This window comes from Lissotriton helveticus, chromosome 1_1 (genome assembly GCF_964261635.1).
Source record: "Lissotriton helveticus chromosome 1_1, aLisHel1.1, whole genome shotgun sequence".
Taxonomy (NCBI): Eukaryota; Metazoa; Chordata; class Amphibia; order Caudata; family Salamandridae; genus Lissotriton; species Lissotriton helveticus.
In genome coordinates this window covers 1,206,747,997-1,206,759,742 of record NC_136057.1, presented here as the reverse complement: position 1 = coordinate 1,206,759,742, position 11,746 = coordinate 1,206,747,997, and the positions used below count along the sequence as shown (strand labels likewise).

The window sequence follows — 11,746 nt, the reverse complement described above, 5'->3', positions numbered from 1 at the left end:
TTTTGAAAAGCTATGTAAATACAAGATTAAGTTCTAAGGCTTCATTGTAAATCAAATGATTACATTGTAGATATAATTCATATGTTCTTTTTGTCATTTTGTCTGTTGATATGTAAATAGTGTGGTTTTGTGAGGAGTGTGACTGAGTGTTATTGTACTATATGTTGTCTGTAAAGTTTTGTAAAAGAGTTCTATTCAAAAAGTATTACTATGTTTGTAAAAATAAGAGTTGTATATTGTATATAAGGTCACAAACTTAGTCTAAAATCACTTTGAAAAAATCTGCGGATATTCTAATAATAAAAAATATAATCCCCCCCTTTTTTTCAAAATAAAATAAAAGTCAAACAGACATTTGTTGTCAGGAACATTTGTTTAATAGTCAGGTGTTCTATTTAGAACAAGCGAGCAAAAGGATTGGCAGCACATGTAATTTCAGTTGTTGTTTATATTGCTTGTGGCAAGCAGTGCTGTTGGGAGCCCGAACCCAGTAGTTTTTGTTAAATGCCTCAAAGCAGCAGCAAGACTTATCACAGGAACGAGGAAATTTGACCATATATCCCCGCACCTGAAAGCGTTAAACTGGCTACCGTGCGGAGCTAGAATACAGCTAAAAATGGCATGTATTACCCACAAAGCGATTCACTACAACACACCTAGATACCCTGCACAGATAATTGAAATATCGGGTGGAAACAGACCGGCCAGGAGGGCCAAGGAACTGATGCTGAGACCACCCATCTTCAAGAAGACAAAAAACCTATGATAGAGCTTTCTCAGGAGCGGCCCACAGAATCTGGCACTCTCTCCCCCCGAACATTAGAAAAATTCCGAACACTGCAACATTTAAGAGGGAAACTAAGATCTTTCTCATGAGTAAGTACCTTTTATAGACAAACAATTCACATAGAGGTTACTAATCTACAACCATACGGGAAGTAAATAGGAAATCACCAACTCTATGTGGATACCAGCGGTCGACGCGATACTAAATCTGGGTCTGAAAAACAGAGGACTAAGGAAAAGTCATTAAAAACATTCATATACGGAAGACCCCGTACATCTTATATAATTAATTACCTATCCTACCTCAGAACATTGTATATTCGTTTGTTAACCATGTACTGTACTCTATTTTTTTATCCTCGTTATCTTCCTTCCATCTAGCGTTGGAGGAAGTACATCCAACTAATTTCTCTGTCATATCATATATTATATAGACGTGTCTCTAATCTATTTCTCGTTATGTTAAGCGCTCTGATACCCAAGGGTCTTGTTCGCGCTATAGAAATATTTCAATAAATAAATAAATAGTGCCTCAGCTGTCTGCTGCAGCTCTGCTATTTAGCACCCCCAGACTTCGCAAAGCTTAGCTGGGAGTGTGCAGCAGGCTTGGGGGCTGGCTCAGCTCGCGGCTGGCTACAAAGTTTCACCCAACACCGCAGACATTTCACCGACATCACAGCAGTGTCGAGAGAGTCTTCACTCATGTTTTCATTTGCCCAATCACCAGCAGCATAGGCGGACCCAGCTAGTTGCCCGCTCCGCGAGCAGCAGTTTAAATTGGTAGCCGGCGGGGGCCTGCAGCTGCAAGAAGCCTGCACAACGCGACCTGACATTAAATTAGATTTGGACTGCAGACACTGCTGGAGAGTGTGGTTTTGTGGACTCTGCTGGAGCGCTGCTATTTAGCACCGCCACGGACTGCGCAAAGCTTACTGGCAAAACACGGTCCATGCGCGGATTGCGGCAGGCTTGGGGCTGGCTCAGCTTGCCTAAATGTTTCACACAACATGCAGAAATGTCACTGAAGTCACGGCAGTGTAACGAGTCTTCAGTCTCATTATTTGTACATCAGTACGCTAGGGTTACAAGGGCATTGGGATCCTGCCCTTCCATTTCTAGTGCTTTGCAGCAGTATTAAGATCTTCTTAGAGTTTCTCGCTGCTCAAATGGGTGTCATTTCTGATATTTAGAGGTTTCCTTCGTCGTCATTGTTTAATTTTCGCACACGAAAGAGTCTCACTCATAGTCGTTGAATGCGTCTCATAATTACACTGAAGTTATGAAAATGTCACACAAGCAATCTGAAACCATGGCAGGTATGATTCTAAATCCTACAAGGCTGGTCATTCCCAGCTACACGTCCTTTAAATCTGCGATGAAATGTACGATTTCTAATGACGCCAGGATCTACTCTACATCCGCAGCGCGGCATTCAAACCCAAACTCATCTTCCATTGCCATAATGATCTCGACTTGGTTCAAACTGTCCAGTCCCACCCAGGTCTTTCGTGGAGTTGGAGTCCACCACGAGCTTTTCTGGGTCAATCTTATGATACAGCCTCAAGACATACAAACCTCTTCCAGCAGTGCTCCGGACAGGTCTCCATACTGCGGACGTCTGAAGGAGCTGGTCAGAGAGCTGGGCTGTGAGAGGCATCAGGCTGGTGGAGGAAGCCTGAGACTGCAGGACTCGGTGGGGGCGCCGGGCCTCTGGGAGGAGCGGCAGTCAGGGGCACACGGAAGGTGCCCGTACTGCGGGCACAGTACAGAGAGCAGCTGCTTCTACGACATACACGCAACAAATCATAAGGGATACCTGCAGTCTCTAATGATGAGAAAAAGGGCGCTAAACACCAACTCCCTCCCTCATCGCACAGCGCCAGGAGCCTATTCCAGCTATGCATCTGCCGCCCTGGGCCACAGCGCGACCATTGCCCTCTCACCCTGGCCAGGCTCCTCTCTTACCTCCACCCGGCTCCGTCAGTCGCTGTGAACTCTGCGTCCAGCGCGCTGACATGGCTGACGCACGGCCGGGGCCCAATCATAGTGCCGTGCTGGAAGCTCAGAAATACAAGTCAGACTGAATAGTACGCATGCGTACAATCATGCGCATGCGCTCACGAGACAATAGGGCACAAACGGCCCCACCGCTGCTGTGAGAGTGCGTGACCCGCGAGGGGGGAGACAAAGCGTCGCCGTAGATGAATGGCCGCCGCCGTCGTCAGCCAAGTCGCGAGGGGTCGACAGGGCCCGGGGTGAGTGATGTGACCGGACTTCGCTGTCCCAACAGGGACTATATGGAGGATGCCATGGAAATTTAAAGGCCGCACGGGGGTGCAGCATCGGCACATTGGGGGGTGTCACCTAACTTATGCCGTGGCCCATCGTTCTCTATTATTGTGACCACCCCCCTTAGGGGGGGGGGGGTCACTTTATTCCTCCCCTCATTAAAATCTCAGGGAGGTTATATGATTCAACATCAGGGTTGACCCGCATAAGTTGGAGACATCTATCCCCCGGGGTTGCTGTCCTCTCTCGGCTACTTCCTCGATCTAGCCATAGAACAGCTTATAGGTTTTGCTATGGGAGTTCTTTCTTGGCTTGGTTTATTTGTACGATCGGTCTATCTATGTGCGCATAGATGCACTTGGTGGTCAGGTTTGCACCTCAGAGAGTACATGTGCTCTTTAACATTAACAACTTATTTTTAAAATTCTATGTGATTAGGTCTTTGAATGTTGTTGCCCATTTCAATGGTGCTTATGTTCTCTAACCTGGAAGAGTGAAATGCTATGTTGGCCTTGCAAGGTTTTGAACCACCGTGTTCTCGGTTGCACACTAGCAGCAGGTGCAGGAGGTCTTTATTTTCAAAAACGTTGTCATGATTCGACAGTATCAAAATATTATGTTTTTGTGTAGAGACTGGTATTTGTTGTGTAATATGATTCCTTCCTTCTTATCGAAGGGGTTGTGATTTACAGACTTACTATACGCGATGGAGCTCAGTCCAAATCCAGCTTTTTCAAAACACGTAGACGGTGACAGCTGATTCTCCGCCCCAACAGTACAACAGCTGTGCCCCAAACACAATCAGGGACGCCACCCTCTTCATGCCTTTGTTCTTTGCTCTCCAGAATAGCCCTGAATTAAAGTTAATCCTTTCTGCAGTTGTGGAGCCTTCCTTAGTAAGTCACAGATGGTCCTATTTGTTTTGCTGCCTAATTGGCACATGACGTTTTTCGCCATTTTCGTCATTCCATAAACGTCATTTAATGACGAGCCGTCTCTATATCTGGAATTGGGAAGTTTTTTGTTTTTACCCCCCCCCCCAAAAAAAAATAAGAACATGGTCGTTAGATTAGTGTTTTGTTGTTCAGCTACAAAGCACGTTTTTTTTGGATGCACTGGAGTCAGTGTAGGGTATTGCTTGCAGAGTGGAGTCTGTTGTATGTGTGCGTCATGTTTAACCTGATGTGAGAATTTGTCTCTGAGTAGGGGAGGGTTGTTGTGGTGTTATATGGGCAGAGCTAGTGGGGTTAATTCCTTGGATGTTGCCGATAGGCCACCGTGTTGTTTCATTGTAAGCTCACCTGGTGTGAATTGTGCCTGCGAGTTTGTGCACCTGGAGGTTGTGTACGTGTGTTTGCGGATGCATGATTATAGCAGGGGAGCCAGGGGGCTTGCATAACCTTGCATTCCCGGACCGTGACAGTCGCATATTGTCGAATATAGTGGGTTAACTGTAATTTTTCATTCTGGTTTGATAGCACAGCTATCAAACTAGTCCTTATTTCATCAACAGAAAAAGGGATTTAGGAAGTGTTTCTGAGAGATGGGCTTTGGCTCCGCCCACATGTTTACCTTGAATACATTATTTGGGTGGAAGTTGAGTGCTTGTATTTTACTTTTTGTCTTATGGGAAAGTGTATGCTCAGTACAGCAGGACTGAATTGCCTATAGTGACAAACCAGTGATCAAGGCTATAGTCTAGTGACAAACCAGTAATCAAGGCTATAGTCTAGAGCTGTTTAGTATGAAAAGTATTTAAAAAGAAATACATTAAAAAACCTTTAGTGAACGTTAGGCATGATACAATCGCCATACTGTCAAGTAATGCTGCATACACTACAATCATGGAATAGTTGACACTTCGAGAAATATTGAATAATGCACATCCCAGCGTAACATTTCAAATGGAACAGAGAGAAAAACTAAAATGGCGTTTGTGTCTGTGGCTTGCAAGTGGTCAATCGAGCGGCTGAGGCCAGTCATGCCGGGGTCCGCTTCAGTGGCCAGGGTGTCAGTGGGGGGGAACCCTCTGGGGGTATGTCTGAATTGGCAGTCAGCAAAGATAGGATATGAGAGTGCCTCAAATATCTGGAGGCCTGTTTGCAGATTTCATCAGGTCCCAGAATTCATCCAGGAACGTCTGGCATCGACTAACCAGTGCTTGGTCTGCAGCCCCAGTGAATCGCTACTCGCCTCTTGGCGAGCACCAGCAGCATTGCAGCAAGTTTATGATTGGCATCTGAAATGTCTTTGACATGTCCCAAGAGGCAGAACGGGGGATCAGGAGCTTTTAGGAGCTATGCACTCTTGAGTGATATCACTAACTATGGAGCAAACCTCTAGCCAAAAGTCTGAGACCTTGGGGCACGACCAGGCCAGGTGTGCAAAATCAACGCCAGGAGCTGAGCATCGCGCACATCTATCGTTGTCCATCAGACCCATCTTATGCAGTGTTACAAGAGTGCGGTACGGCCAGTAGATCTGTTTAAAATGGATAAGCCGTGGGTGATAATTGGGGGAGAGATGTTTAGTTTGTCTGCAGCAGTATTGCCACTGTGCGGGAGAGAGACCGCCGGCCAGGTTTACGCTCCATGCGTTACGAGCGTGCTCAGTATCTATGGGGGAGGCGTCCAATGATTGGGCGTAGAGACTAGTGACTATTTTGCGAGGCGAAGTGGAGGAGTGTATGTATTCGAGAGTAGTGTTGGGCAGGGGAGCAATTGGAAAGGTCTGCCTGTCATTTTTACATGTGGCCCTAATCTGGTAATAGTGTAGTTTATTTAGTGGTGCTGCATCATCAGGCAGTGTGAGAAAAGTAATGTTTGGGTAAATGTCGGCGTTAGTGCGGATACCCAGGACTGCTGCGCGGCGAGCCATGCCAGCTGTCTGCACCAGGGGGAATGCGGGATTGCCAGCGAGCTGCATTGAATGTGTATAGAGTGTTTTCGCGCAAGTGTATTTGCACAGCCTGTCCCAGGCACATCGCACACATTCTACGGTGTCTATCCCGCCTTGGGGAATCCTGTGCGGTAGAAACAGCGCTGTCTGCAGCGGCCACGGGGTGGCCAGGTCTGTCTCAACCACAACATACGGCTGGAAAGGTGTTGGATGTATCCAAAAATGGAGGAAGCTAGCTTGGGCGCATAACGCATAAAGCCTAAGATCAGGGGTCCCCATTTCACATCTCGCTAAGGGTAGCGTTAGGATGTTGTAAGCGATGCGGGGCTGGCGTCCCACCCAGATCAATGTGATAATGTTGGATCTCAGTTTAAAAAAAAAATTGTGATGCGAGTGGAATGGGGATGTTTATAAACAAGTATAGGAATTTAGGAAGCACAATTATTTTTTTGATGGCGATACGCTCAGCTAATGAAAGAGGAAGTTTTTGCCATGCTTGCATCTTGGTCTCAAGCCAGTCCATTGGTTTGCCGAAGTTAGTTCTCCACAGCTCGTCCATGTCTCTAGACAGCCAGTTGCCCAGGTATCCAGTAGAACCACTAGCCCAAATGAATGGATAGTCGGCGGTGAACAGTTGGTGGTGAACAATTGCGTGGGAGCTAGATTCCCATGACCGCCTGTTAATCGGAATCTAGCTCCCATGACCAGGCGGATAACCTCCCTGGTCATGGGAGCTAGATTCTCCTACGGTTCGCGGATATACATTTTAACATCAACGGTGTACATAGACGGAACCAGGGCATGGGACGAGAAGCCAATGCCTCGCTGAGTGTGGTGCTGGCGATGGGCGCGCCGCAAGAGGCTCCATAGCGATGGCAAATAACATGGGGACAGGGGGCCAACCTGCCTGGTGCCCCTTATGATCTCTACGGGGTCGGTTACCTGCCCATTAACCCTGATGCGTGCCATCTGGAGTGTGTAGAGGAGCTGGATTTTCCGCACAAAACCTAGACTAAAGCCCAGGTGAGGAAGGAGATACAAAAGGAAGGGCCGTTCAAGTATATCAAAGGCCTTAGTGGCGTCCAGAAGGGCAGCCACTGCAGGCAGAGAAGGGTTGATCTGTTGGAAGACAGAGAAAATGGTGCGCAGATTGTGTGACGTGGCGCGACCCGGGATGAACCCGGATTGCTCAGGACGAGATATTAATAGCATCAACGGGAGGAGACGATTGGGCAGTAGTTTAGCATAAATTTTGCTGTCAGTTTTAATTTCCGATAAGATGCGATAGGAATTGCAGCTCTTGGCGGATTTGTCCGGCTTTAGTAAGAGCGTGATCATGGCCTCACAGAGAGATGGGGGAAATCTGCCCAGGTCCAGGCACTCGTTATACATCTCAGCCATATGTGGGAAGAGAAGAGACGCATACCCTTTAAAAATGCGGGGTGAGCCCATCTGAGCCTGGGGCTTTATCGCCCGGGAGTCCCGCAATGCCTTTGGAGATTTCCTCATGTGTGAATGGTTTGTCCTTGAAGGCCTCCCAGAGGGTTGAGGGCGACTCAACGGAGCTGGTATTGCGCTCAAAGTATTCTATGATAGCACCCCGAACATCCTCCCTGAACACTTCGTCGCAAAGCGAGTTGGGGGCAGGTGCCATGTGAACATGCGGTGTAGGGCTCGCTGGAATCGCAGGTGCACCGGGGCCTGGTCAGATAGAGTGCGGGCCAAGTGGTCCACTGAGGACGACCAGGAGGCAATATCTCGTGTAGTGAGCCATAAGTCGATACGTACCAGGTTCCACGTGAGCCGGAGATGCAGTAGCCTTCACGCACGCCTGGGTGTGTATGTCGCCGGGCATCTAAAAGGGAGTTGTCCTCTAGGATTGAAGGGAGGCTAGCAGTGGCCTGCGGGTGGTGTGTGCGATTTCCCAGAGCGGTCTAGTATTGACGATGGTGCAGTATTAAAATCTCCACCCCACCCCATATCAGAGTGAGGTTCCAGAGAGGATATGATTTACCAGGCGTGAATGAGAAAGCTGGGGTCATCAGTATTGGACCGTAGAGCTCCGTGAGAAACAATGGCTGATTTATAAAGGGTACCGGCGGCGAGGATTACATAACAACACTATGAAGGAGTGAGTGCCATGCTATGGGAGGCCCTTCCTAAAGGGGATGGAAACTTCATGCGCATAGTTAGAGGAGAAAGCATTGTAAGACTCTTACCCCACCACCCGTGGCTGGAATGCAGCCTTGATGAGGTAGCGGAGAGGAGATGCATCTCCTGGAGGAAACTAATGTCAACCTTGTCTGTTGAGATGTGCGTGCATGCATAAGACGTGCTTTGCGATAGTCGTTCAGGCCCCTGATATTCCATGTCACAAAGGTGGTATCAACCATGTAGCAGTCGAAGGGGGATTGATGAAACTGTGTCTGTAGGAAGCCAGTGTCTTAGAGTGTGAGCCCTCGTGAAGTGCATACATTTGGTGACATTCCAGAAACAATACAGGAAGAACAAAAACCAGGCTACATAAAAAGGTGGCCTGTGAACAGGGACTGCATCTATTAGTGAGCTACTTGATACTTTAAGGGCCTAGTTGGAGGGAGCTCAGTCTGGCCTAGCGGGTTGAAGGTGGGCTACTTTCAAAGCTAACCCCTGCGTGGGAGATGTGCGGGATTGGCGCAAAATCCCTTTTTTTTTCCTTCTTCTTTCTCTCCTTTTCTCTGTGTTTAAAAAAATGCCAATAAACATACCTTTGAAAAAAAAGGTGGCCTGTTGCGAACCCCAAAGTGAGGAACCCAAGCCCCACCCACTCCACCCTCCCAAATAGGGTGAGTATCTGATCCACCCCCACCCAGGAGACCCAAACTTGGAGGACATGAAACTGTGCTGCTCTGTAACCCAAAACTTTACCCCCCACCCACACCAACCCCCCAATTAGTTTGAGTTTCAATGTCCCACCCTCCCTCTATTGACCCACAACAACCCAACAAGGTAGAAACATAACCATTAGTGGGAGCTCTCCATAGGGGGCGGAGTGTCTCCGGCATACGCCCTGACCATAAGTCAGGTGGCTTAGAATTATCTTGTGACCCAACTGTGGTTTCCCGAACAAGGGTACAATGTTATACATAATCAAATGTCAAAATACATCACCTGCTGCCTCTTCTGCCTGTTCACGATTCTACAACATGCCCATAATCAGTCATTGTCGCTTAGTCTTGCCTTTGCATGGCCCTCTGCAGCCGCCGATCGCCTGTTGGCCGCGACATGCTTGGCAAATTTTAAGGCAGACTTAGCATCTGAAAAACTATGTTGGTTGCCATCCAGTGTAACTTTTAACGTGGCTGGATACAACAGAGCGTATGAGTTCCCAGCTTGACGAAGAATGTGTTTAGCTGGCACAAATTCTCTTCTAGCCGCTTGAACAGCAGGTGTAAAGTCTGGGAAGATAGAGATTTGATTACCTTGATGAGTAATTTGTCCCATCTCCTTGGCAGCACGAATTATCCCATCTCGATCATGGTAGTTGAGCAGTTTCGCAAGTATGGCCCTTGGCGTGCCCCCCACCGCCCCACTATGAACATTGCAGAGAGTGCAGAACCAAACATGTCCCGTAGCAGTGTCTCCACAAAATCTTCCACTTTGCCCATCGCTGTCGTCTCAAGTATTCCTGTGATACGTATATTATAACGGCGGGGCCGGGCTTCTAAATCTTCATTTTTTGCTTTTGTTACTTTCAGTACATAGCTGTTACCTGGTCTGTCTGAAACTCATGTGCGTATCAGATGCGGTTTTCCAGTTTGTCTAATCGGATCTCATGAGCATTCACCTGTTGCTTTATGTGGTCCAGGTGGTCTTTAAGCTCGTCAAATTTGTTATCTATTGTTTTTAGAGTTTATTTCACCTCCAGGAGGATGGATCGCAGACCGTTGCCCATCTCAGCCATCCCCTCCCTGTTTTCAGCTTCAGGGTCTTGTTCCGGATCTGTATGCCTTATAAGTCTCTTATTTTCGAATGAGAGCTTAGATTGTGTGGTGTCCGTTTTCCCCCTCTGTATTAGGGCGTGTAGGCCTGTATTAACAAGTCACGGTCGTCGTAGCGTGGTAATTGGACCTCACCAGAGCGAGAGGAGAGTTTGTTTTGTAAGGGACACATTTGTACATCATTATAATGATGATTGTTTGCCTTTTGCTTGCCTTGCAGGAAAATCTATGCACAATATAGTATATCTGAACTGGTTATGTTGGAAAAATAATGGTAAATGCTACAGCCAAGATTAATTCATTGAGAAGTGTTATGTTTATTCTGAAGAGTTACGACAAAAGACTGTAGATTTGACTTTTTTATTGTGAGAAGCTAATGTTAAAGCAAATGGGTGAATTGTTATTACACTGCATAAAAATCTACGAACAGGTATTTTGTTACATGGATTACCATAGTAAGCAATAGGTTTGTGGTAGTTACACTTTCTAACATACCCAGGGGACAGACAGTTGGGCCCTCACAAGTTTGTATATTGCTTTTTCAATATTTTAATTGTGCTCATATTTATAATTGTATTTACTTTGTGCCCGAGATGTGCATTGTGGAAAAGCGTGTGCTGGATACAATGGGCCTTAAAGGGTAAATCATTATTGAACCATGCTAAAGCCTGCAAACAGATTATATTTTTTTTACCATGAAATCTCACAGATTGGCTTATTAGTCAAAAGATTTGGTGTTGATTATCCCTTTTGACAAACCCTGGGGTTAATACTTGCAAGACCCTATTAAGAGATATCCACAGATCTAGTTTTGAGGAAAATATTGTGCCTGATCACATGTACATATCCATGCAAAAAGGATTGTGTACCAGTATGTGTGTTGGTGGGCTACTCCTTCTTTAGTTTTCCTTTTATATGTCCCCATGTATTACTTTCTTACCACCCACCTTTTTTTTGCTTTATAAGAGTGCCGTTCAGTTCCCTACACAGCTCTGCCTGGCCACATGACATTCATATATTGGCAGTGTGTTGCATGGCTTATGCTTCGAAAGCGGGTTTCCAAATTCGAATTGTATTGTCCATGGTAAATCATTGTTTTACCATTCCAAGATGGCCACCGCATATAGAAGCATTATGTCAGCAATCTTGGCTTGGTCCAACAGTGATACAGTATGCAGAAAACTGCTCCACTATGGCTCTTACTTTGATGTTTACTGAGCACCCATCTTAGAATGTTATTGAGCATGGTGTGTTAATATGGCTAACATGTTGCTTCTAAACGTGGTGGCCATATTGGAAATTTAAATTTACAATACACTCTGCAAGCCATTGCAAGACTGCTGTCCACTGTATGTGTGTGTGTAGATTATATGAATAATCTGGAAGGAGACACTGATTACAACAATATCCCCAAAGTTAACCTGGTTGTTCTGAAATAAAGCAGGGCTGCTACGGAAACAGCAGAAGTTAGCTACACAAGAAATGCAGTTGAACAGCATCTAATTGCATGCACAATCAAGCCTTCCTGGTCTTAGTTTTGATACCCTCATGTGCAATTTTGCATTAAAGTAGCTTTGGAGTCTCAGTAAGGATTTGCTTGGACCTTGAGATGGAAAGCCATGGATACAGTTATATTTGCTTCTTTTTTCTGGGCGACCGGTTATTCACACTGCAACCTTGCATGATATAGACCCCCACACTACAGAACCGATGCAGTAAAGGGCCACTTTTTTCTGTCCCCCTCCGCCTGCCCATTAGCTGTGAGTAGAGAATAGGGAACATGGTTTGCCAAT

At 46.4% G+C, this 11,746-nt stretch overlaps 1 protein-coding gene across 2 annotated transcripts in view; it reads left to right on the top strand.

Moving 5' to 3' along the window:
• Positions 1-2,897: 2,897 nt before the first annotated feature.
• Positions 2,898-11,746, top strand: part of LOC144822277 (zinc finger BED domain-containing protein 4-like) — a 120,271-nt gene continuing 111,422 nt past the window's right edge. Inside the window, exon 1 of one of the 2 annotated variants that reach the window (XM_078679600.1) lies at positions 2,898-3,041. The gene's annotated coding sequence lies outside the window, so the exon portion shown is untranslated. The remainder of the gene's footprint in view (positions 3,042-11,746) is intronic. The other variant, XM_078679610.1, reaches the window with a different exon arrangement.